This window comes from Micrasema longulum, unplaced genomic scaffold (genome assembly GCF_059751315.1).
Source record: "Micrasema longulum isolate JH-2025_06_02 unplaced genomic scaffold, ASM5975131v1 h1tg000971l, whole genome shotgun sequence".
Classification (NCBI taxonomy): Eukaryota; Metazoa; Arthropoda; class Insecta; order Trichoptera; family Brachycentridae; genus Micrasema; species Micrasema longulum.
The window spans coordinates 156504-183332 of NW_028278162.1; the positions used below are offsets into that span (position 1 = coordinate 156504).

Sequence of the window (26829 nt, forward strand, 5' to 3'; positions counted from 1 at the left end):
GAGGGTAATGCCTATTATTTATAGATATCATAATGTATAAAATAATGATCATTCAATATTGCAAGTAGCAAACTTCAATACTTCGCTTCTTGCCAACACTCATCTGTCGAAGTTACTGATGCAAATCCATTCCAGATTTAATGGCATACTCAACACCGTAGCTCTATAATTTTCTTGAATAAAGTTATAATTTTAAATGGTATATTTACGCTCTCGTTATCTTGAGATATATCTTCATTTGATGGTAGTATCTTTAGTCTTCGGCGACAAAAACGTATATTTTAAAGTTTACTACAACAGTATCTTTTTATCCAAGAACAACCAACTTAAAAATATATTATCGAGAAACTTTCTTGAAATATTTACATATATTTTTTTTATCAAAGAGCTGCCGCTGGGCTGGCTTCATCATTGGGCAATATAAGGCAAATAAAGCCTTAGTTTTTCGCAAACAATAAACAAACAAAAAAAATATAAAAATAACCACGGAGAAAAAATCTACTGCCTTTTCAGAAGCTATTTCAAATAATTATTTTGAGCTTATAAAACATTGCTTTTGTGTAGCTATTTATTTTACTGTAGTGCGGTGATCTAAATAAAAATCACGGGTCTGCAAACACACTAGTCTATTTTACTGTGAAGAATACCTATGTTAAAATCGATATTCATCGGAGCTGATGAGTTTTTTTTTTTACTATTATTGACATGTTTGTCATAATCAGTGCATGTGCTTATTAAAATGCATGTCGTGTTGGTTTTATATTTTTGTGCAACAACTATGGTGAAGGTGTATACTGGGTTTTGCATGTTGTTTTGCATGTTGGTTTAATTGGTGTCCTGACGAAGAGACAGGTACGTCTCAAAACTGGTAGACATAGAAAAGTCGTAAGTGGTTATATAGAAATATTTAATAACATTTATTAAAATGTTTGACCACAAAGTTAATGCTTTGAATAAGAATACGTTTTTTCACTTACAAACAAACAAAATGCTTAGGTATTTCATTATATTTATTTAGACAAATAATAAATTAAGTGGATGTTTTTCTCGGTAAATACATTAGACTATTTAAGCGGGAAATTCTACCACTATTTTGATACGTTTATTACTTATACCCGTATGCAGAGACAAAACTTAAGGTGAGGAAAGTACATTCTAATTTCAAATGCAAAGAATAATCCAAAGGTGAAGACAATAGAATGTACTCTCCTCACCTTAAGGTTTGTCTCTGCATACGGGTATTAGAGTATATATATCTAAGGTTTATTACAACATCGACGGTGTTATTCTGAGGTTTTTTAAAAATGAACCGAATTCGCGCTTTTGAAAAAGGAAAATGGCTAACCGCCTATCACAATTTGGAAACAGTATTGTGATTTTACGCTTCTCGTATATTTATGGTAGGCGGGTAATGTAAAATGAACCAAAAAACGATCGATTTAATAAAAAGCAGAACTAACTGTATGTCGGCAAAGCGGGAAACCACGAGGCATGTTCGAAAAGTAAGTGTACCAAATTTTTATATTTTTTTAGAAAAAGTTTTATGGATATTGTTGATACACTTTTTGACAATTTTTGCCAGATAATCGCCATCCTGTTCAATGCATGAGGTGAGACGTGGCACAAACTTCTTTATACCCTCCTTGAAAACTCTCCTGCCAGCTCCTTCCCCCACCTCAGAACCTATTTTTGCACCTGCTCGTCGGTTGAAAATTATAATCCTCCCTTGTGTGCTTCAAGGAGGTAAAAACATGATAATCTAAAGGCTCTAAGGAGGTGGTTCAAAACATCCCAACCAAGTGAGTCCAAGAGCGTCTTGGTGGCGTAAGGTTGTGTGAGGACGGGCGTTGTCGCGGAATATTATAATTTTTCTGATACTTCGGCAGAACTTTTGGATGATTATAGTCATAAGTAATATATTAACAGAACCCTTGTAGGTTCTCTTCCCAAAAAAATATATTGATAGTTACGCGGAATTGCAGTATTGTCGACGATATGTCTAATTGGATTTACTCTCTAGAGCGTGTGCAATCCACTAGGTACCTACTTGTGTACAAACATTTGGATATAATAAAAATATTGTTAAAAATGTAGTTCACTCTAAATACAAGCAGGAAGTAAAAAATATATTAATGGGTGGAAATATAATTAGCATTGACACCATGGTCACTCTGTTATTAAAGCTACCCAAATTTTAAATAAATCGTGTATACTTTTCTGTTAAAATATTCATAATCAACAGTACACCTGTTAATCAAATGGTTATTGTACTTTTACGTATAAAATCAATTTTAAAACTGTGTTAAAAATTAATCAATTTAAACAAAAATTGCAAATTTATTCTTTGGCACGCGTTTTCCTTGTGCGCAATGCATTGTTAATTCAACCATATAACGTAATCAATAAATGTTAACTTTTATTAAACTGTTTTATAAGCACTGCGTAAGTTTATTAAAAACGAATCGTTAAGATACGAAATTAATCGTTTTTCGTGACTTTCTGCATCAAAAGCTTGATTAATATTGGCTTTTAATACTTTAGAAAGGCGACCCCGATAGCTTAATCAAAGTTAAACCAATAAAAAACTATCGCTTTTCACGATCAAATGATGAAAAGATCGCGTAAATTAAATTCAGCGTATTATAATAAGCGAACCGCTTCATTACTTATAACTAAATTTCTAATACGTAATAGAACTAAATAGTTTTATTATTAAAACTATAAATTGAACTATTAAACTAAAATCCGTTAACTGCGCCGTTTTTACCAACGCGGTAAGTCAGTGTATCCGTACATTTTTTTAAGAAGAAAATAAATTAAAATGCCTGTTTTATTACATATTTATTAATGCATTTTTTTAATAAGGGAAATGTATTCTGCTCTCATAAACATAAAGGCAGCTTTTCGGCAAAAATCATAAAATGAATTGAATCCGAGGTATTGGTCTACATACAAATTTGAAACACTTTATATATATGTGGAGAAAAACAGAGTTTAAAAACTTATTGCACAAGGGATTGAAGATACAATGAGTAACCTAAAGAAATAAAAATTTTTGAAATATTTTTAATTAATTTGAAAAAATGAGTTTTGAGAAATTTTGATAGAAAATTGTAATGTTATTAAAAGTTTAAATTAGTTATTAACACTGAATAGAGTAATATATCTGTGGTTATTAACATGTTATGAACTAACTTGATTAAGCATAAATTAATAAATAAGTAAAGCAAAAAGTCATATTTTTTTTATTTTAGAATGAAAAACGAGTTTATATTTTTTAAAGTTATTTTAATCAATAACCATAAATAGTGTTTAGAGATTCATAAGCAAAAACTCAGTGTAGATTTATGATATTAAGAGTTTTAATATATTGAGTTTTTCTACTGACATTTCTTGGTGGAACTGCATTTTAATTATAATAATAAAAATACTTAATAGTTTTCCAGTCTGACGATGTCGGTCACGACGATACCCGGTCACTGGTAAAAAAAATAAAAAAATAATTATAAATAAAAGTGGAATAAAACTATAAAGTATTTTTAAGTGTTTTATGCTTAAAAACAATTGAAATACTGTGTTTTTATTTCTGATTATTCAAAATGTGACTTATTCCTTGGTTTTTGCAGCAATTGTAAGCGTCAGTTTTCTTCTCTTTTTGTGACTAATTTTGACATAGGATTCAGGTGCATTTACAATATATCTAAGTATGTAGTTTGAACATAAAAAAAAGAGTTAATCGATATCTATTTTTGAAAACCGCCGAAGGTTCCGACACAGAAAATATCATTCTGATACTCTTTCTTTTAAAAAATCAACCAAATCCGTTCAGTTTTGGGGTTCAGTTAAAACGGGACAACGAAACGTAGATTTAGTCGATTTTAGTTAGACATAATCAGTCCGACATGCAGTTGGTCTTTTTCGCACAGCACCAGGGAAACATTTGCGAGAATAACAGAAAAATAATGTTCAAATGCCTAATTATCAAAATTATTAACAACCGCTCCTCTTAAAGAGCCTGGCTGCTGAGTGGAGGGCGAGTGTTCTCACATTGCTAAATCTCCTCCTCTATGCCCAAGTCCCTACATAAAGGTAGGGGGCAAGCAGTCTTAAGTGGTTACATCTCCTTATCCATGCCCAAGACCCTAAAGAAGCTAGTTATTAGGTAGGGGGCGAGTGCTCTCACATTGTTAAATCTCCTCCCCCATGCCCAAGTCACTAAAGTAACTGGCTGTCAGGTAGGGGGCGAATGCTCTCTCATCCTCATATTTATTCAATGGTCCTAGTTTCTATATTGCCAAACGAAAATATTTTGTGGTGGTGCAAAAATAGTAGTGAAAACCGTCACTAGGTCGTGTACAAGATACGTATAGTTGCAATATTATTTATTAATTTTGTTTCAGTCACGTTATTATATTATATTGAACTGTAATATTAGGTGTTCAAATAGAGCAAATTATAAGTTGTTATCACTGGCTAGGAAATTTAATTTCAAACTTGTGGTCAACAGTCCCCAACCAACCTCAATTGTACGTGTGATCTTGAGACACCGAAATTATTATATTATATTATTCTAACATATTACAACAGAGATGAAGAACATTTAAGAAAAGGTAATATAGAAGTCTAGGCATCTACAGGGCTTATGACCTGTCAATGGCTGGTTTAAGTGGCCACTTTACACACTGGGTAACATTCACCATTCTGCCCATATTTGAACACCTATATTCCTTCAATTCTTTCATCTGTTGATGTTTGTGAAGTTAAAGAGCTGAAACCTTTATTTGTGCGGGTGAGATTCATCTAATTTTATTGAAATTGCCATTTGGCAATAAGTTGATCATTTTATTTATTTTATAAAGTACTTAATCAAAAAGAATATATCAATGTATGCCCTGAATACAGAGCACGGTATAAGAAAAAAGTTTCTAAGCGCTGGTGAAGGTTTCTTCAAAAAAGTAAATAATTGATGGCTGATGGCGACCAATTTGGTAGATTTTATTTTTTTATACACTGTAACTAATTTATTATTAAAATAATGACAAACTCGGCCTTACTCTCACCAAACAAGTGAATAAGAGTTAATTTAAATAAAATAACAATCGGTGGAACATCGTCTGCTAAGAAAATTAGCATGGATGATTGGCCTCGAGAGGGGAGACTACACTTACGGAGAAATGCAGTCAATGTTAAAAATCTCAAGTCTACAAAAACGTAGAAATAACATTGACTTCATATTTATGATTTACTGAATGGCTTTATTGATGTATCATCGTTACTGGAATAAGTGGCATTCAATGTTCCGATCCGCCGGTTGCGAAATTATAATGTGCTATTCCTTGATCAACACAGCACAAACTATGGCTTGCATGCACCAATTTCCCGATTGTGTCGCATTGTAAACTTGAGACAAGATCTGGACTTTTTTAAAGTGAGTCTTTATAGATTTAAAATATCAATATGATAGACCAGATTTTGTCTTGAGGTAGTATTTTTTTTGTCCTGGCTTTAATTTTATTTAGTTGTATTTTATTTAATTTGTACCTGTATTTATGATAAGAAAATGTGTTTAACATTGTTGGAATAGACTGTATAAATTCGTCAATGAATAAATAAAATAAAAAAATAATAAATAGACGTTGAGGGAAATACATTTGAAAGAACCCGTTACCCATATCACGAAAATAATAAATAAAAAAAAACAATCCAATAAAGGAAAAACAATAAATACTATTTCAAAAATTAAATTATAAATAATATATATTGCTTGCACAAAGCAACAGTGAGATAATAGTGAAATTTCCGTTTTTGAGATACACGTGCAGATATGTTTATAAATTATATAAATAAATGTTTGGAAATAATAAAATACTGAATTCAAATAATTAACCTATGTGAAAATATAGTATTATTAATATTTAAAGCATGTTGGTTTAATTGGTGTCCTGACGAACAGACGGGTGCGTCTCGAAATCGGTAGACATTGAAAAGTCGGTATGTGGTTATATACAAATACTTAATAACATTTAATGAAAATAAAGTATTCATATTCTAGTATTCATAGTATTTTATTTATGTTCAAAGCATTAACTTTGTGGTCAAACAGAAGAGACGGGTACGTCTCGAAACCGGTAGACATAAAAAGTCGGTTATTGGTTAAATACCAATATTTACTTACATTAATTACTTTAAATAATTTCATTCAGTCAGGCCTTTTGTTCTTCTCAAATTCCGGTTATCTCAGAGTCTGTTCTTCAAAGATATCTCACTGTTGCTTTGGGCTAGCGATATATAGTAACAAACATTTATTTTTCATAATATTTGCCCTTTTTTCCCTGTGTGCCGACGATATGAAAATTTTTACCATAATTAAATCTTTAGAAGATATTAACAACCTTCAAAGAGACCTAGATAGGGTCGTTAAATACTGCAACGATAATTTCCTTTATTTAAATGTCTCCAAATGCTACAAAGTGACCTTTACCAGAAATAAGATAATAATACCATCCTTTTACCTTATAAATGCATGCAGAATTACTGAAGTAGACTGTATTCGTGACCCTGGTGTATATTTGGATACAAAAATGACATATGAAGACCGTATAGAGAAGACAGTAAGCAAAGCTCACGAAACATTGAGCTTTATAATAAGAGTCTGCAAGCCTTTTAACAATCCACAGACATTAAAAACACAATATTTTGCACATGTACGCAGTATTCTTGAATATTGTTCTACTGTCTGGTCTCCATAATGATATTCCAAATTTATTTCAAGAATTGAAAGAATTCAAAAAAAAAATTAGAATCACCTAAACTATTGTCAATATTTACATTTCAATAACTATGAAGAAGCTACGGTACATCACAAAATCGATACCTTACAATCTAGAAGAATCATCAATGATACCGTTTTCCATTACAAAATATGCAATAACATTAGATTGCCCTCAACTACTTGAGAAAATTAAAATTCGTATCCCTCAACGTACAACTCGGCTGCAACAATTGTTTCATGTTGGTATTTCAAGCACGAATAATAATAAGAATGCATCTTTGCCCAGAATTGTAAATAATTATAACATGTTTTTTGCTGAAATAGACATATATTTCCTCACTTTAAACAAATTTAACCCTAATTAAAAATAATAATTAAAATTTAATCAACCCAATATTTTATTTTTTTGTACACTTTAATATTGTAATTATTTTCTCTTGTTTGAAAGAAGAAAGAAGGGAGGACTGATAGCTCCGTATTACTCCGTATGGATCCGCCGGCGACAGGATTTTAAGTCCGAGTAAACAAAAAACTTTTTCTTTATTTTTTTTTATCATTTTATTATTATAGTAATATTTTATTTATTTTTTGCGTGTGGAATAATGTGGAGTGGCTATTTCAATGTATTTTTTCTTCTTCTTTTTTTGACGTTGTATTGAGTAATGTATAGAAAACTATAATTGGCCCATAATTTTGGTTTATTTGCAAATGTTTTTTTTTGTTGCAATGGCTGTGGTTTTCGTTTAATAAATAAAATAATAAAACATAATCCATTACACAAAATAACGGAATCATTAAATTTCGCGCATGTTCAGCCTTGTCAAGAAACATTTGGACAAAATTGTTAAATAATAACATTATTACATTTTTTGTGGGCAGAACACGGAAAATTAATTATCGATTAGTTCATCCTTGCAAAATACGAGTATGTATTAGGAATCAGGTAATTGTTTGATGTGTCATATGTGCTTTGCTTATCTCACAGTTACATTACTCCTTCATCGCGTTGTCAAGAGTCATGAAAAGGCACTAATATCACGTGACAGCAGCAACTTAAACCGATTTCACTTTGATTAATATCAAACATTTTTTACTCCGCTAATAAACGATTCGATTGAACAATTATAAAAATTCTCTCACATCAACACCGGTGCTGAAATCACTAGGCAAGTAATTTGTATCGTAGCTAATGGATTGTAATGATTTTATTTGATTTGCTTCTAACCGTAATTAATTTTGAGTATTCGTGGGATTGCGTAGTTCTTTCTTCTTATAAAGTAGTACCCTGAAATTACTGTTACATCAACTAATTTCACTCGGTACAATTATTTTGATGAGCTCGCCTCAATTAGGTAAACAAATTAACAACAGTCAAATAAACATCGCTTGAACTATTAATTTTACAGATTATATAAACTTATTATGCTCTCTGCTCTCTCTTATTTATAATAATTTATATTCATACTCATTTTTGGCAAGAAAAGACTAACAATGTTTTATTTTTCCATACGAGTACACTTCACCGTATTTTCAGTTATTAATAATTGTGACTTTGGTAAATTAATCGAACGACATATATTCTAAAATACAATAATAGGTAGGTATAATCTAAAACTTGAAAAAAAAATAGCAACTGCATAAGCCGAAATAGAATTATTTTTTATTATTGTTTTTTTTTTTACTTGTTTATTTTTCTATACATATTTATTTTTTCATAGAATTTTAATTACAAAAAATAAACTTTAAAAAAAAACATCTTAAAATTAAGATATAACATAATTTGGAAAAAATGCCAACAAAGACTTTAGCGTCTGAGCGTGGGTCATTCCTTTTTTAATGATTTATGAGTTTATACCATATAAACATGGTATGACATTACCATGAAAAAAAAACAAGATTAACATAATATGCTGATATTACAAAACAGGATTATTTGCAGTATGCATTTTATTTTTTATTTCATTTTATTTTTAAAAAAAAGTATTTATCTGTTCCTTCTAATCTAAGACCTCAAACCTACTTTAAACTGGATCACTGATTTGATGTTTTGTAACTCCTTAGGTAGAAGATTGAAGGATCTCGGAGTAACATGTAAAGCTAGGGTTTCCTAGGACAGCGGTGCCCGTATTTTAACGGCCGTAGTGAACGGTGATGCGGTGGACAGCCGTCGTAACGATGACTAGAGTGTGGTTTCCTAGGAAAACGGTGTTATCAACACCATTTAACACCATTTCCCTATGAAACCACTCTCTAGACGACGTTACGACGGCTTCCCACCGCATCACCGTTCACTACGGCCGTTAAGATACGGGCACCGCTGTCCTAGGAAACCCTAGCTTAAGGAGTGCCTCTGTGCGAACTTAGTTCTGCATCCCGGAACTGACAGTATACTATCGGATCTATTGCTAATACGAGCTGAATCCGGCAACGCTTTGCTATTGCTATATTTGAGTACGAGTAGGAGTTTGATATCAATTAATGTATTCAGTCCAAATTAGAAATGTACGTATACAGTATTATTTTTGTGTTTCGGTTAACACAAATTGTGAGGACAGAGAATTTTGATAAATAGGTGTTGGAACATTGTTTTCCTGTCACTGTATTGCAGATGATGCCCACCCGATACTGTGCGAAAAAGACAACTGCATGTCAGATCTTTTGTTAGATTAAACAAAATCGACGTTTCGTTGTCCCGTTTTCCGCACCTCAGAACTGAAAAGATTTTGTTATTTTTTTAGACAGAGGATCAGAATAAAATTTTCTGGATCGGTTCGTTTTGCGTTTTTCAAAAATATTTCTATTTCTATACCGTGCGCCCGAAGACATCAGATAAAACTGTGCTTTATTACGGGTTTGAATGGTTTTAGTTTCCATAATAAACTAGTTTTAAAAAAAAAACGTAACAATAGGGACACGCCAATGGTAAATATCTAAAGTGTGTAAAAAATCACTGCTCCAGTGCCATAATCCAGAGAGATAATACGGGATAACGTTTGTATGAAGAAGAGTCGGAACGCGTTTCCTCTTCAAATTAAACATTATTTAGTATACTTACAAAACTAAAAAATCTTTGGTAAAAACTGCTAACTTAATTTTTTTATTAAATTTTAAATTTTTATTGGTTTTAATTTAATCTTTAAATTACTTTCAGTTATGTTTTTTTCCCCTTATAATAATATTTTACTTTAAATAATAAAAACAGTTAATTTATAACCTTAGCATGTGATATTTTTTTTTATTTATTTATTCATATTTTTCGCTTACAAACTATGATTAAAAATAAAAATAATGTGACCTCACTGCTGGGGTTTCCCGTGCCGAGGACACTTAACAATTTAGTTTTTTTTAAATTACATTTGAGAATAAACAAAGAAGACTCACTTAAAAAACAAACATAATTAACAAATATACAGACAGTTTTCAAAACAAGGTATTTATGTACATCTATATTATTTATATTACAAAACACACAATGAAAACAACAAAAACCTAACATAAGCTATACAGTTGTGGAGCAATTGATTCAGCATTGGTATGGGCGAATGAGACAATCCATTTTACTTCTACCTAGCTCCACTATCCATTTTTTTATAGCCTTTTTAAACATTTTCTCATTACTAATTGCTTTAATAGATAGTGGAAGTAGGTTATAGATTTTAATAGAATAATACTCAAAATCCCTTTGTCCGAAAGTGGTATTAGTTTGTATTTGTTTAAGTTGTTTATGTGTTGAGGATCTAGTGATTATATTATTTGTATGTGATGTATTGTGGGGGTTATGTCTTTCATTTGAGTAAGAGTAGTTTTTTAATCTAAAAGTGAGTATTGTTTTAGCGTATAATTGTTTTGGTGTCATAAGTTGTGATTTATGGAATATTTCTTCAGTAGATGTCTGTATCGGGACTCTGAGTATTATTTTAATGATGAATTTTTGTGCAACAAATACACTATTTAAAACTGTGTCACTCGCACCACCCCAACCGATTATACAGTACTCCAAATATAATATGGAAACTTCACTGGTTCATTATAATTAAGTCTAATTTTATATACTTTTAAAATATGTAAGTAATTGTACTGTATGTTTCCAGAACAAAAGAAAAAAAACGAAAGCTTTTTTAAAATTCTTTATACTATTGAGTGAATACGAATGAGGTAATTACACTTGTTTATATGATTTGTAACAGAAATAAAGAGATATGTACATTTTTAATAATAATAGTACCTTTTAGAAAATGTTAAGCTTTTTGTAAGTAAAAACTACTAACGTCTCAAAGTACCTTCTACCTGCCTGTTTATTAGTGATTTTTTACATAAAGCTCTTAAATATTGGTCAATATTTTTTTACATACCCAAAATTTGAGGTATTATAACTTTTTGCGAACAGTAAGCGCTAATAATTTGATGGAATGCTTCGAAAATGTAATAAGTCGCTTTATCGATTGGCCATGGGTGAAATTCTCTGTAATACTTTTCAATCAATTTCTGTTGCAAGGATTTTGTAATAATATAATCGAATTATATCACAATTTTCACGCTCTTCATTCTTACGCCAGAGGAATCGTTTATATAATCAAATAGTGCATTAGTGCATAAGCATTTCTTGAAATAATAAAAAATAAATGAAAACAATCATTAAGTAATATCTTACAACAGGTTTTTTGCAACAAATCAAAATGAAATGGCTGCCTTAAATTTAACTTATGAGCAGTTATTTAAATAAATGAAAACAAGTTAAAACGTTTTACGTACTTAATTTTTAAAAACAATGAATATAACGCGAGTACTTGAGAACAATATTGCTGGCTAAATACTGTACCGACTTGGTTGATGTAAAATATTTATTTACAACAGTGGTTTAACTGTAATATTTTTCATAATCCCTGGACGGACACCTGAAGCGTAAGATTGATAATTTTTCCTTGATTGGTATACAAATGCAGAGTCCTATGCACCATAAGGTGTGGAAAGGGAATGAAGAAGAAATAGAAATATTGCACCCATCGCTTATTCTTACTGAAATAAAAGTATAATCTTCAAAGTTCTAGAATATGACGGGGACAAAGTACAACGCTTTACTCGAGAACAGAGTCAACTTTTGCCATTGGAGTAAAGACATTTCCAATAAATATATTTTTATTTTATTTTATTTATTTGTATTAAATATTATGAAGTGCCTAGTAAGAAAATACCCGTGCTAAGGCAGACTAACATATATGTTTATAAATAATTTGTGTGTGGTATACTGTATACTACATCAACTATTTAAATCAAGCAATAAGGTTTCTCAGCAGAATCGAAGAAGGGAGCCACCTAATGTCCCAATGAGCCCAATGGTTCGGCTACAGTATACGCTATGAGAGTAGCATAATAGAGGGAATGGCTAAGGAGACAAATTACAGAGGGGGCTCCATTTGGAGCAAGTTTGCGAGGAACTGGGCCTCATATGTCGAGCTGAAAAGTGCTGTAGAGAATTGAGACCAATGGAGGACGAGATGCAGGACTTTGCTGCAAACCAATCCCCAGGGTTGAGACTGCGAAGAAGATCAAGCAATAATAAGTAAGGGTTTTTGTTCATTTTTTAATTAAATTTAAAAATAACCCAATCGCAAACTGTGTACCTGTTACAGCATTCAATTATTAAAACTTCAACTTTCACAATATTTATAGTACCTCCAAATATTTGTAGGCTAGTGGATTGTACACCCTAAATAGAGAGTTAATCCAATTTGACATATTTACATTACAATAACATTTTTGAGATGGAAATATGGGAGTCGAGGTATTTACAGGGCTTATGATCTGTCATTGGCAGGTTTAGCGCTTGACACACGGTTTAAGATTCACCAATTTGCATGTGTTTGAACACCATATGTTTTTTTGAAATCCGGAACATGGATGCATAAAGAATTGATTGAATTTTTTTGCAACACAGAGGAAAAAGCATTTTTGAGATGGAAACATGGAAGTCTAGGCATTAACAGGTCTTAGGACCTGTCGTTGGCTGATTTAAGACGCCACTTTACATATTGTGTAACATTCACCATTTAGCTTATGTTTAAACACCACATTTCCAAAACTCTTCCATCTGTTAATTTTTGTGAAAAAAAAAGAGCTTAAACCTTTATTGATATGAGTGAGATTCATCTGGCTGGGTTATATTATTCGTACCTACTAGGCAACGCCTAAAAAGACGTTGCAATCATAATTCCCTTTCTCCACCTAATGGTGCATAGGACACTACGTTGGTACTCCAATCGCAGCGTATCTTGATTATTTTTGTTACATGAAGGTAAGATGATCAGTCTAACGCATCAGATGCCAGTCCAGGGGACTATGAAATGTTTTAGTGTAAAAAATACTTTTTGAAATAAATATTTCATGTCAACCACATCGGCAATCAAACGCGAGACCTCTTGATTGGTAGGCAAACGCGCTGACCCCTACACCACGAGACCGACAATTCAATTAACAATATTTTGAGTATGCTCAAATGTCTGTCAGGCTGGATTTCACTCCTCGGGGAGTTATTAAGATCTTAGATTTCCATAGGGAGTGAAATCCAGCCTGTCTACAAACATTTTGACGTACTCAAAACATTGTTAAGTAAAATGAATAATTAAAGAAAACTATTTTTAATTTAATTTGTAAAAAAATACTACGTAGAACTACGTAACGTTTACATACGTAAATGGGTATATACTGTACGAACTGCACCTTTATTTAATGTTTACATATTTATTTCAAATTAATCACTTGATAATAAACTCATAGATATAAGCCTAAATAAAATACACTTGGGTACCCCGTAAGTGGATACAAATTATTATCATCATAGATAAAAGAAAACAATACTAAGATATTAATGCCGTGTAGTAAAAATTAAAATTTGCACAGTATTTCAGACGAAATCACACAAGTCTAGCAACAAAACAAATATTTATAATTCAACGCAAAAAATGATCTTAAAAAGCATAATTTATCATAATAATTGGTTAAATACATACGAAGTTGAGGCATTTATAGCTTTACGCTTTGTTTACTTGTGTTTGTGTTTAGTATTTACATACATCTACATACATATGATGTTATTGAGCTGCAGGAATGCATTAAACACGTGAATATCATATTCATATTATACAATACTTATAAATATTTACGCATGTCATGTCTCGGCATTATTTAATGTGATTATAAGATAGTATTAAACGATTTTTAACAAGGGAACGTTCTGTTAAGTTAAAATATTTGATTACTTGTCGAATAAAATAACACGGAGCTAAATTAAGAAGAATCGTTTGGGAATAAATTCTTACCCATTAATACTAAATGCACCCTTGTACAAGCATTACTACTACCCATTCTAGATTACGCTGATGTTTCCGTGACTGATTTAAGCTGTGAGCAACTTGATAAACTTGAACGACTTCAGAATACATGCATAAGGTACATTTTTGGTCTTAGGAAATATGACCACATTTCTGATTATCGCAGGCAACTGAAATGGCTCAAAATTAGACAGCGGAGAGACTATCACTCCCTCTCACTTCTGTTCAATGTACTTTACAGTCCTAACGCTCCTATATACCTGCGGGAAAAATTTCAACGCTTATCAGTTCATGGTTTACCTCTTCGTTCTAATTATCAAGGCACTCTCTTAATACCCATCCACAATTCCTCTTTCTTCTCTAACTCATATAGTGCCCATGCGGCTCGACTGTGGAATCATCTCCCATCCACCATCAAAGATGTTACTACATTATCTCTGTTTAAATCACGTCTGAAGAAACATCTCCTTTCTCTTCCTTAATTTCTCCTCCTCTCCTTTTTCCTCTTTCCTCTTTTTTCCTTTTTCCCATTGAGTTTTGATTTAAGATAGTTTATAAACAAATACGTTTATTTCTATTTTTATATATCTTTAGCTTTTTAATCTTTTTTTTCTATTGAATATGTTCTGTAACTTGAATTATAAAAATAAAACTTTTATTTTATTGGTTGGTTGGAAGAAATTGCTATTTGGCAATAAGCCCGCCAATGTTCAAATAACATTATGTACAAAAAGTTAAATAAAAAAACTAAAAAAATAAATATTACTTTTAATTTGAACCAAAAAAAAAAAATAAAAACAACCGAAGACCATAAAGAGAGAGATTAATAAGATTTAATAATTTCACCTACATACTATTGGTGTATATAAATTGATTTTGTTTTTATGATTATTTTAGTTTTTTATTGTTTATTATGTTAATGATGATTAGGTTAATTGGATTAATTACGTTTTTTTATTATTATTATTATTATGTATACTTTGTTAAATAGCTAATCTAAGGCATATTTCACATTTTGTAAAATGTTTCCCTCGGCACGGAACATCCCAGTGAGGGAACGTTGGTCTGTATAAAAAAAGAATAAAAACAATGTAAAAGTATAAATAAATAAAATACTAGGGAACGCCTGAAAGTATTTTTCAATTTTATACTTTTTCTTGGACCAGGTGGATGTATGAATAATGTTTTGAGTTTGTCCAAATTTTTGTAGACAAGGGCTGGATTCAATCTCCTAGGGAGCTGTTAATATTAAAATATAAACAAAAATGTTTTCAGGCGTTCCCTAGTATGTTGATGAAATAATTCAATCATACGAATCTCACCCGCAACAATAAAGGTTTCAGCTCTAACTTCACAAACGTCAACAGATGGAAGAATCGAAAGAATATAGGCAGAATGGTGAATGTTACACAGTGTGTAAAGTGGTCACTTAAACCAGCCAATGACAGATCATAAGCCCTGTGGATGCCTAGACTTCTATATTACTTTCTCTAAAATGTTCACGTTTGCCCTGTTTTAGCGAAATTTTAGTTAAAATTATGATATTCGGTGCCCTCCGACCTACCCATCTGAACCATTATTTCAATTGTTAAAAGTTCTTGATATTCGTCAAATCTATATCAAGAATGTATTGACCATTTTCTGGTCAGGCGACTGAGAAGGAGGTCCCAACTGCCAACAGAATGCCCGCACGAGGTTTTCGCGGAACCTAAACTTCTTAATACCGAGAACGCGTACGATGTTTGCTCGGAGACACTTTTCATATATAGCTCCGAGAGTGTTCAACGTCTTGGATGAACATATTAAGTTCTCTAAAACAACGTCTATATTTAAGATGAAGATCCATAATTGGATTGTATCGAGGGGTAGAGACCACTGTATGAGATTGCTTCGGGAATAAATGCATAACATCGCTGCTGTTTTCATTATTATCCATATACGTATATCGTATATGTGTATGTCATCACTGTCATACGTATTATTATATATCTTTTGATTCCATTTTCGACATGTATTATAAATTTGTATTATTTTCATTTTTCTATTATTATTTTGTAAATTGTTTTGATTATTTTGCATGTTGTTTTAATTACCTGTATATTGTTTTAATATGTAAATAAATATTTTTGATTTATATATCGAAGAGTCCCGACTTAACACGGAATTTTCTAACAAGTCGGGACATAAAAAACATATAATTGTGTCTATGTAAAATTGTGTATTTTGTGCATTAAATAAATAAAAAAATATTGACTAATTATTGTAAAAGTTCATCAGCTTTATCCTTTACATAAGGTATGTTTTAAAATGCTTTGTTTTAATTTTTTAAAACTTTTAAATGTGATTAAGCACGCGTTTTAATTTCTCTTATTAAACAACCTTCTTTAGAATGTAAGTTTAAATCCAAGAAATCAAATATAGCACTTTGAAAAAATAAAGAATTGCAACCGGGGGGGGGGGCTTTAGATTTTTTTATTACAATGTGGATGGTGGACGGTGGGCGAAATAAGTTTTCGAACTTATGATTTAGAAGATAAGATAGATATGGAAAAAACTTCCCATAGTAATTTTTACTTAATGTAGAGTGGATATTCAAAATTAACCGATTTAATCATTTCTTTTGACTATGCCGCGTTCGCCAAAACTCACTTCGATTAATCACTCGTGAACCTAATAGGCCAAAAATATAATTTTGATACAATTAATACATTAAATTTAATTAAGAAAAAAGATGTAGTTTGTTTCTACTAAAATGGGAAAGTAGAATACTGTGATAAAAAGTAAAAAGTTTATTGTTGGTTACAGCTGTCCGGGTAATGAAACTTCTCCTAGTTTGGAATAAGACCGTCCTTTCTGCGAAGAAAGTAAGCAATCGCAAGTTGTTTCTTGCAAAAACAATTCATCATTAATAGTGTTCTCGAGGCAGTTTCACATTTTGAAACCGATAATGAGGTCGACGTTTTGATAAACGGACGTCTATTCATGTTTCTAACCACAGTAATGACTGTACCTTCGGATGGGTAATGATAATGAAGGAAAATCGATATAATCACCGCCATAATTATATGTTGGGATTGGCGAACATCCGATCTCACTTGCTGCCCGCCGCAGACAGCGGCTGACGGGCTGGAGCTCGTCGGTTGTCGGTTGGAGCTAGCAGTTTGCTGGCAGCTAAATTACCCGCATATCATTTCAGGGGATCACGATTGCAGAAAATGTCGGAGAGTTAGAATCTAGAATGGAAATCAGCGGAATCTGGAAACGAACGAAAAGGAAAACTATTGCCCTCGATAGATGACTGAACACCGAATCTCACCTGTTCGGTTGTCGCAAACAAGAAACCGAAAATCAATTTACACGGTATTTTTATTTCGTAACATTTTGCTAGCGCGTGAATTCCACAAGCATTTTTTGACAATACCTACCCGAAACGTTAGAAAAATACACATACATAACAGATATCATCGTATTGAGTATGCAATAGTTGTATTGACGGTATTGACAGCGTTGAATTGAACTTGAAGTATTTCAATACATCGTGTCATAAAACAGCTTAAAAGGAAACAGATTAAAATAACTTAATCATTTTTATGGCTTCATTTGACAATGCTGGTTTAACGTTTCGTTGTTCGTTTTACATTTGAATATTATAATCCAATCACAACTTTTTATCTAAGTACAAATTTAACTGTTACCAAAAATGTTATTTATTATTTCTTTAGAAGAATAACGTTTTGCGCGGTAAAGAAGTTCAAGGCTGTGATTTCGTAAAATGGATTAAAACGTTCCCCCGCCAGCCTAAAATATAAGTTATGGAAAAAATCGAATATGTTTTACTATCATATTGGCTCGGAGATCAGATAGTAAAAAATGTAAAATAAGGCAAAATAATTAATAATTTGTATTTATTTTTGAAGAAAAATGTAAAAATGATAACTCCGACAATAGGCGGAGCTAGAATATAAAACTGCTCCGTAAACCCAACACCACCAATTGACGGAGTTGGCAGTAAACCTGTGGAAGAACATGAAAATCATACGATTTTTTCATTTTGTAACGACAGTTTATTAAAAAAATGAGCTGAAAATAAAAAATATATTTTAGATAAAATCGATAATTTTACGAGATACTTATTGTTTATCGTAGACGAGCGTAAAATAAAATAGTAAAAGGTTCTAAATATTTATCAGAATTGAGAAGTTTAGCCCTACGGGAAATTGGATATAAAAAATGTTTTCTTACGCGCGTCAAAAATTAGAGCATTAAATTGTAATGCAGAGTTTCTTGAACATGTATGAAAAAAATAATAAAAAATATTTTAATAAAAACGATCTGCTTTGAACGACGTCAATGAATCATCCAATGATAAAAAAGTTTTGCAAGATTTCTGGTTTACAGTAAGTAAACGAACCAATAGGCAGAAGTGACCGAGAAGAAGCGGAAGAGAACTTGAAACCAGTAGCGTGCATACGGTTAACCAGTAAGGCAAGCCCGTTAAAAAAATCTTGCGTGATAACACAATGTATAAGTAGTGCAATACGGGTCTTTAACTAATTTAAAGAAAAAAAACCTAACAAAGATAGAAAAAAACCAGCGCAAAAGAAACAATCGTGAATACGTTCGATCTGTTCTATCGCATCCGCACGCAACTAACATCACTTCAAAAGAAGCTAGCTTCTAACTTCTATACAAAAAGCAATATATACATGTGATAAAAAATTGTTATCCTTTTATTTGTATCTCATGTTCGCAATGCGATGTTCCTATTTTTTCTTGCGACGAGAAAGCCACATGAGAAGCCCATATAAGAGAGCGAGACGACTATTCCTACTGCCAGCATCCGCGCACATGCATTTTATGGGATTCAGGTTTCAGCTAAATTCGTCTCCAGGTAAGAATGACGTCTTTACAAGCGATCGCACTAATTTTTTAACAACGAAAATAATTATTTGTAATCGTTAGGTCCAGATTTGGTCATTTTGATTTAAATCTGGGCTTCTATGGAAATACCGCCTTAAAAAAAACTTCAGAAATCCACAACTAAAAAACATCATAGCCCTGATAATACGATACAACCAAATTTAAAAAAAAAAATTGACTCAGTTTAATAATCATTTTAAATAAACAAATAAATCACTGAACTTCCTCACTGTAGTAATTTATCGAGTGCAATGCAACTGATAATATTGTTGATGAGTAATTTGAGGTTTAAACATTGTGTTTTTCTTTATACTCATCAACATAGATTTATTGTAAATTATAGTGTGTTTATTATACACATTGACTACACGCAATAAGATACGGCCTGTTCTTCTCATTGTGTTTACTTGTAGATACAAATACGTATTGTTTACTTTTTTATAATGGTAGGTATTCAAAACCATATGTATGTAACAAGCTGACATCACATTACACATTAAACAGCTAACATGGGATCAGAAATAGAAGCTACTGTTTCATTGAAAAGAACATAGCGATGACAACCTATCGTTGTGAGGTCACGGGGAAACCTCAGATCACGATTAGGTACCAGTTAACCTGCTGAAGGCGGAAGTTTGTCATTACAGGGAAGAAAAGAAAGTTCACGAAATGCAGAAATGGCGGAAAACATGAGGAAGAGTTCTCAAGGTATTTGTCGGATTCAAACATCAATCTGTAACTGATTTGTAAGTGTGTTTTGCTTGAGCGATGCCTGCTACGCCTGGCGGTAGTTAATACTAGGTAGGATTGGTACTTGAAGAACAATTGCTCGAAGCCTCGACTCATTAAGCGTGTAACGTTTTGTGAGAAGCGAATAATCTACATTTACGGTGTATCCAATTTGTAATATAGATGTTTCACCGAAGAACAGAATAGAAACATTTTATATAACCTATCTATCACTCATAAAAACTCAAATGATAATCACTTGTTTTAATTATTGGACAGGTATTACCTACGTGATTTGTAGAATCGAACTTGTCTAGAAAAGTTCGGATAAACTGAACACATTGTTAGTGAAATTATTGGTGGAAAATAAAAATACAAAATTGTTATTATTATACGAGAATTATAGTATCAAACATCATAATTATTCATATGTTGCATGTCGAGTAGGAACTAGGAAGGAACAGACCTAACAGGCATATTCTTATGTGCGCTCTAATAATAACAATAATAAAGTTGGAACTATTTTTTATAAATTTATTGAAAATAAAAATATATTTACTCCCTTAAAACGGGGAAGCAGGTAGTTTAATGCATTTTTTTTAAATTTATAAACGGATTTCTAGTTTTAATGTTAATGACATAGGATTTAGATATTTGTAGTATATTTATTATTTGTTTGTGTACATTTATTATTTCATTTTAAATCTGGAATTAGGGCAAACATTAACATATTCTTATGTGTGCTATCGTAATAATACTGTATATACTGCATATCTCATTTATTAATCTTAATGTCCCCTTTCGCGTGACAAGAAATAAGTATTTATTCCATCTGCCAGTATGTAGCATTAACTATGCACAACACTCTTTCCTCTATCGTTCTTGTTCTTACTATAATGTTTTTTTTTCATCTATTGATATATTTTACATACCTCTTAATTTATTTAAAAAATAAATTAAGACTTATTATTTTTGGCTGCGATACGATTCCACTTGCTATTTAATGATGCGCACACCTGAACACTTACTCACACACTAATACACATAAACGCACATCTACACTTACTCTCATACAAATACACATAAACACACATCTACACTTACTCTCATACAAATACACATAAACACACCCTTTTGTTGTAACAAAATTTAATAATATGTATGATTTTTATTTATAAACTTCGCTGGTCTGTCTTTAAACTGTATTTTTAAAAAAATGTTATAATGTCATTGTCGACTGTTTGTTTCTATAAAATAAATAGATAATTTTATATGTATTCTGTCTTAACTTTATGTTTGAAAAAAAATATGAAAATGTTTTATTTGAGTAAATGATATTTATGACAAAAATAACTTTTTTTAAATACATTATTTACTGCCTTAGAACGGGGAAGGTATCCCTAGTTAGGCAGTTTAGATGACTCACCAGCAAAAATAATAAAAATATGAATGTACACTTTAACTACTTTAATTATAGTATAAATAATGAAATATAAATTGCTGTAATAAATATGTAACAATTGAATAAATGAATGAGTAATTATTTCAACATATATATGATTATCAATCATTGATACTCTTCTTTTTACGCATCCTCTTCTACACATTGTGGACATCACCAGATGCCAGATGCTTCCAGAAGACCCTATCGCCAATCGCCAGCCAGCACTCTCACACTTTCTCGCGTCAATGAATCATACCATGTATAATCAAAAACTTTGTTCCAAAAATGGAAGAAAAAAAACTTAATTATAAAATCTCTGTAGAATTTAAATTGTGTTTTTGTAAATTGTGTTATATGCAACAACTATGGGGAAAAGGAAATTAAAATGACATAACAGACTACGACAGCAAAATACAATATTGAAGTTAGTGTTTGACTTCCTTTATCTGACATCAACTATATAACTCTTTTGAAAAACTAAGCAATTAAATGTAAAAGAACTTTTGGAACTGGAATCTTGTAAATTTATTAATAAATTGGCCACTGATGTCATTGTAGACAAAGAACTAAAGCACGAAAAAAAATGTAATAAACTCTGAAACAATGCGAGAGTATCAGAACAATATCACATACAGCGTTTTAAAACGAGACAAGGACAATCGTGACTAATAAATCAGGGACTGAAAATATGGAACAAACTACCAGACAAAACTAAACAAAAGACTCAGACAACCTTATCAAAATCGTTAAAGATATTTTCATCAACAACTGGGTATAAATGAAAAATTATTTTGTTAAATGAATGTAATAATCCGTAATAGTGTGGTGGAGTAGCAATAACACAGATAGAAGAGGAGAGGCTGTAGCAGACTGTCTTTCCCAATTTAGTCGGGTTGTGGTCCCGTGGCTAGTGTCCCGGACTCACAGACCAAAGGTTCGTGGTTCGAATCCCACTCTACCCCAACTTGATTCCATTTTCTAATAGTGAGTTATTTACAACTCGTTGAGAATGGCCCTCAAAATTAAATATTTGGGTAAATCATAAGAACGCAAATATTTCTTTTTAAAAAAAAAAAAAAAAAAAGATTTCTATATTCTTAACTGTGGCCACAAGCCTACATTTGAAACTGTTCGTGGCACTCTTCACATAAAAAGTATTATTGACGTAACTTTTTGCTCGACTTATTTCTTAAAAAGTGTTACAAATTGGGAGGTTGCTGATTAATTGAATTCTCTTAGCGACCACAATCCTATTACTTCCACAATAAATATCAGCACTAAAATACCACACAAACAGTCCAAAACCTTCAAATATCTAACTAAAAATGTGAACTGGAATTTGTTTAAACAAATAGTACAAAAAGAGCTGAAATTCGTCTAATTGAATTATTTACTAGGCAACGTCTGAAAATGATATTTTTTCAATTTCTATACTTCTTCATGGACCAGGTAGATTTATCAATCTCACCCACATAAATAAAGGTTTCAGCTCTTTAACTTAACAAACATCAACATGTGAAAGAATTTAAGGAATATAGATGTTCAAATATGGGCAGAATGGTGAATGTTACACAGTGTGTAAAGTGGCCACTTAAACCAGCCATTGACAGGTCATAAGCCCTGTAGATGCCTATACTTCTTATATTACCTTATCTTAAATGTTCTTTATCTCGGTTGTAATATGTTAATATAAACAGCTCCCCAGGGAATTGAATCCAGTCCTTGTCTACAGGGGTTTGGACAAACTCAAAATATTGTTGATATGTATAAATGATAAGTTTAGCATTATTAAATTCAGTAGGTACGCACTAAATGCATATTGGATGTACATTTAATTGTGTTTTTAATTATTCACCAATATAGTAAAATATCCCTTACACGTTGCATGTTGTAACTCATTACGTTATAAGATTACATCAAGTAAGTATATATTGTGCCCTAGACCTTCATTAATATAAACATTACCATAAAGTACCCAGCGATTTTAATGATTAGCTTACAGTGAGGTTATTGCGTTGAAGAAATGGTACTCTTACACCGGTAAAACAACGTGGGTTACCTGGAAAACGAGCTGTAACTATAAACTGGTTCAAGTGTATAATTACCGGTGTACCCGAGTGGAATAAATCTATCTAAAAGGAAAGTAAGACCATAAACTGAAATTTCAACTCTTCGATATGGAGTCGCAATAGTTGGCGAATATATTGTAGAATGTAGTTCATAATGAGTGGTCGTCCCCGAAAAATAACCAAGTCGTACGGATTCCCCGGGGCATTTTCACTGCCAATTATCGGAGATAGAGCATTGTTTAATTAGGAAATAAAAACGAAAAGTTTTTATGTAATAAGTAATAACGGAAACCGGTCGAACGAGATGCAAAGAGAGTTATGCGCTCCAATGAGAATTGAGAATAATCCGGGCTAGACTCTCCGCTCTCATTACGGATCAAGTTTTGAGAAACCCGATGCGAAAGCAAAATTACTCGGTTATATTAAAAATTGCGAAAATCTAATTCACGGAAGTTGTTCCTGTTAACCTCAAAGGCGCATCAATTATATTTGGCCAAACGGTGATTGTAATCGTCAAGGCCAAACTAATTAATCCCCATTTGTGGAAATAATTGATTTTTAAATGAGAACTGCATTTTAAAACTCATCAGCGAATATTGCTCTCATTTTTCCTAGAATTGCTAAGTTAGATGTTTAAATACATATTATTATAATACGCTCTTCCAAAATATTGAACACTCTCGGTGCGATAAATGAGAGATGCCTCTGAGCAAATGGGCTGTCTACACGTTGTATGTTGTTTTTACAAATAATTAGTATAGTATCTAATTCAACATTAATTGAAATAATAAATGCTTGATGAGTTCAAAAAAGATTCAGAATAATCAATGAAGTATGTCAGCTACCAAGCTACAAGTATATAAACCAAAGGAGTTGAGATTAATTATTTAATGTACTGCACAAATATTGAACTTATTTTGGGTGTATTTTTGAAAGGTTATATTTTATTATTTAGTTTAAAGATAGATGAGATAAAGCAAAATTTTACTCTAGTGGTGTTTAATTTTACGTTATTTAGTAATACCTGCATTATCACTTGTTCTGAGTGGATGTAAAGAGGAAGGAAAACTGCATCAGTTTTGATCCGGATTTCGGAAATGTGGAGTTTTGATTAATACCAAAATTTGTTCACAAACTCAAAACAACGAACCTGTGTGTGATTTATTTGACTCCTTTTTGATAATATCTAGATGAATAATATTATAGGCGAGTTTTAGGTGATTTTTCACGAAAATAGTTCTAATTACCTTTTAATTCCCTTCTAAAATATGTTTTCCCTCACTGTTGCAACAAATTAAGATCTAAATAACTCCCCATAGAGGAAATCCAGCCTGTCTGGAAACATTTGGACATACTTTAACCATTGTTGAATTAACTATCTGGTAAAAGAAGAGGTATATACATTGTAAAATTGTTTTCAGGCGTTACCTAGAGGTGAATTCGTTCAGCCGGTTGAATCTCACCAACATGATAAAGGTTTCAGCTCTTTTACTTTACAAAAGTCAACAGATGGAGAAGTTAAAGAAATGTGGATGTTTAAATATAGGCAGAATGGTGAATATTACACGGCGAATACTACAGGTGGCCACCGTGGTGAAGTGGTCAAGACGCTTGACTCACACACGGAAGGTTCCGGGTTCGATTCCTGGTAAGAACACAAAAACTAAAATGTCAGTTTTCTCAAGCCTGGGGGTTCTGTGATGAAATTCACCACTGTAATTGGGCCTCTTGGCCTTTTGTGGTGCGGAAATAAATAAATAAAGTAAAGTTACACCGTGGTAAAGTGGCCACTTAAACCAGCCAATGACAGGTCAAAAGCCCTGTAAATGCCTAGACTTCTATATTACCTTAAATTAAATGTTCTTTATCTCTATTGTAATATGAAAATATATACGTATCCCCAGGGAATTCAGTCCTTGTCTACAAAAATTGGGACAAACTCAAATTATTGTTCAAAAAATACTTTTATTAGATTTAATTCTACTTAATGAGAAGCGTCTCGTCTTGTTAGGACATTATCAAACTAACTTAAATATTTACAAAGTTTCCTTATAAGCTATCAATAATTACCGTTAAATTATATAGATGCATATTGGTGCTAATAGTTTATGGGGGTATTTGGTAAGTATTGAGGATTTCTGTATAAACCAAGATACGTAACGTAATTAAAAATCATAGTAGTGTTTAATTTTGGATACCGCACCAAATTTTATTATGGAACTCTACCAATAACAACATTCACCACCATTGTGTAACATTCACCATTCTGCCTATAAATGAACACCTATATTTCCAGGGAGTTGAATCCAGTCCATGTCTACAAAAATTTGGACAAACTCAAAATATTGTTGGTAAATCCACCTGGTCCATGAAGAAGTATAGAAATTGAAAAAATAACATTTTCAGGCGTTGCCTAGTATGCGGCCTCCATGGTGTAGTGGTCAAGACGCTTGACTCACGCACGGAAGGTTCCGGGTTCGATTCCCGGTGAGAACACAAAAAATAAAATGTGATTTTTCTCAAGCCTGGGTGCTCTGTGATGTAATTCACCACTGTAATTAGGCCTCCTGGCCTGTTGTGGTGCAAAAAAAATGTAAAAAAAAAAAAAAAAATGTAGGTGAAATAATTCAATTGGATAAATCTCACCCGCATAAATAAAGGTTTCAGCTCTTTAACTTCACAAACATCAACAGATAAAAGAATTGAAGGAATATGGATGTTCAAATAAGGGCAGAATGGTGAATGTTACACTGTGTGTAAAGTGGCCACTTAAATCAGCCATTGACAGGCCATAAGCCCTGTAGATGCCTAGACTTCTATATTACCTTCTCCTAAATGTTCTTCATCTCTGTTGTAATATGTTAAAGTATTTTATTTTGGATATCTTACCAACTTTTTATATTAATATACGCAGATATAATCGTAATGGTTTTGATGGTCTTCATTTTGGCTAGTACCTACCTACGATTTATAATGTTAACAATTTTGCGTCATTCGTGGTGTCCGGATGTGGTCTGTTTACCGGATGTATAAAAATATTCGCAATTTTAATGTTAGGCAATGAAAATACGAGCATTTTCATTTCTGACTAAGCGGTACAAGCCACTGACAATAATCACAATTAAATCACCGTTGTGATTTGTGGATCAATAAGTGTGTGCGATTAAAAGCATTGGTTTGTGTGGGTACGATTTACAATCTACTCATATGTAGGTATAGGTACCTACAATTTCCAAATTTCAGCTTCTCCAGCCAGTGCCAATATACAAATACAGCATTATGTTACAAATAAAGGTAAAATAATGAATTATTTAGAAAATTCATTTTAAAAAATCTGACAAAACTTTAATTAATAATTTTTAATTTCAAAATTTTTTACTCCTGCTGTCAATATTTCCAATAAATAGGAAAACCTATCATGCTTTAACCCCTCCCCCCCACACCCTGCCTTACCGCCTCAACCCCAACGCCTTACCCACTCCATCCAACCCTATCAGTCTTCTTCGCAGTCTCAATCCTAGGGATTGGTTTGCAACAAAGTCCTACACCTCGTCCTCCATCGGTCTC

General features: G+C 32.0%; 1 protein-coding gene across 2 annotated transcripts in view; it reads right to left on the bottom strand.

The window, feature by feature from the left end:
• LOC148277828 (myosin-IIIb-like) overlaps window positions 1-26829 on the bottom strand; it is an 84824-nt gene that overhangs the window by 39143 nt on the left and 18852 nt on the right. The window lies entirely within an intron of this gene.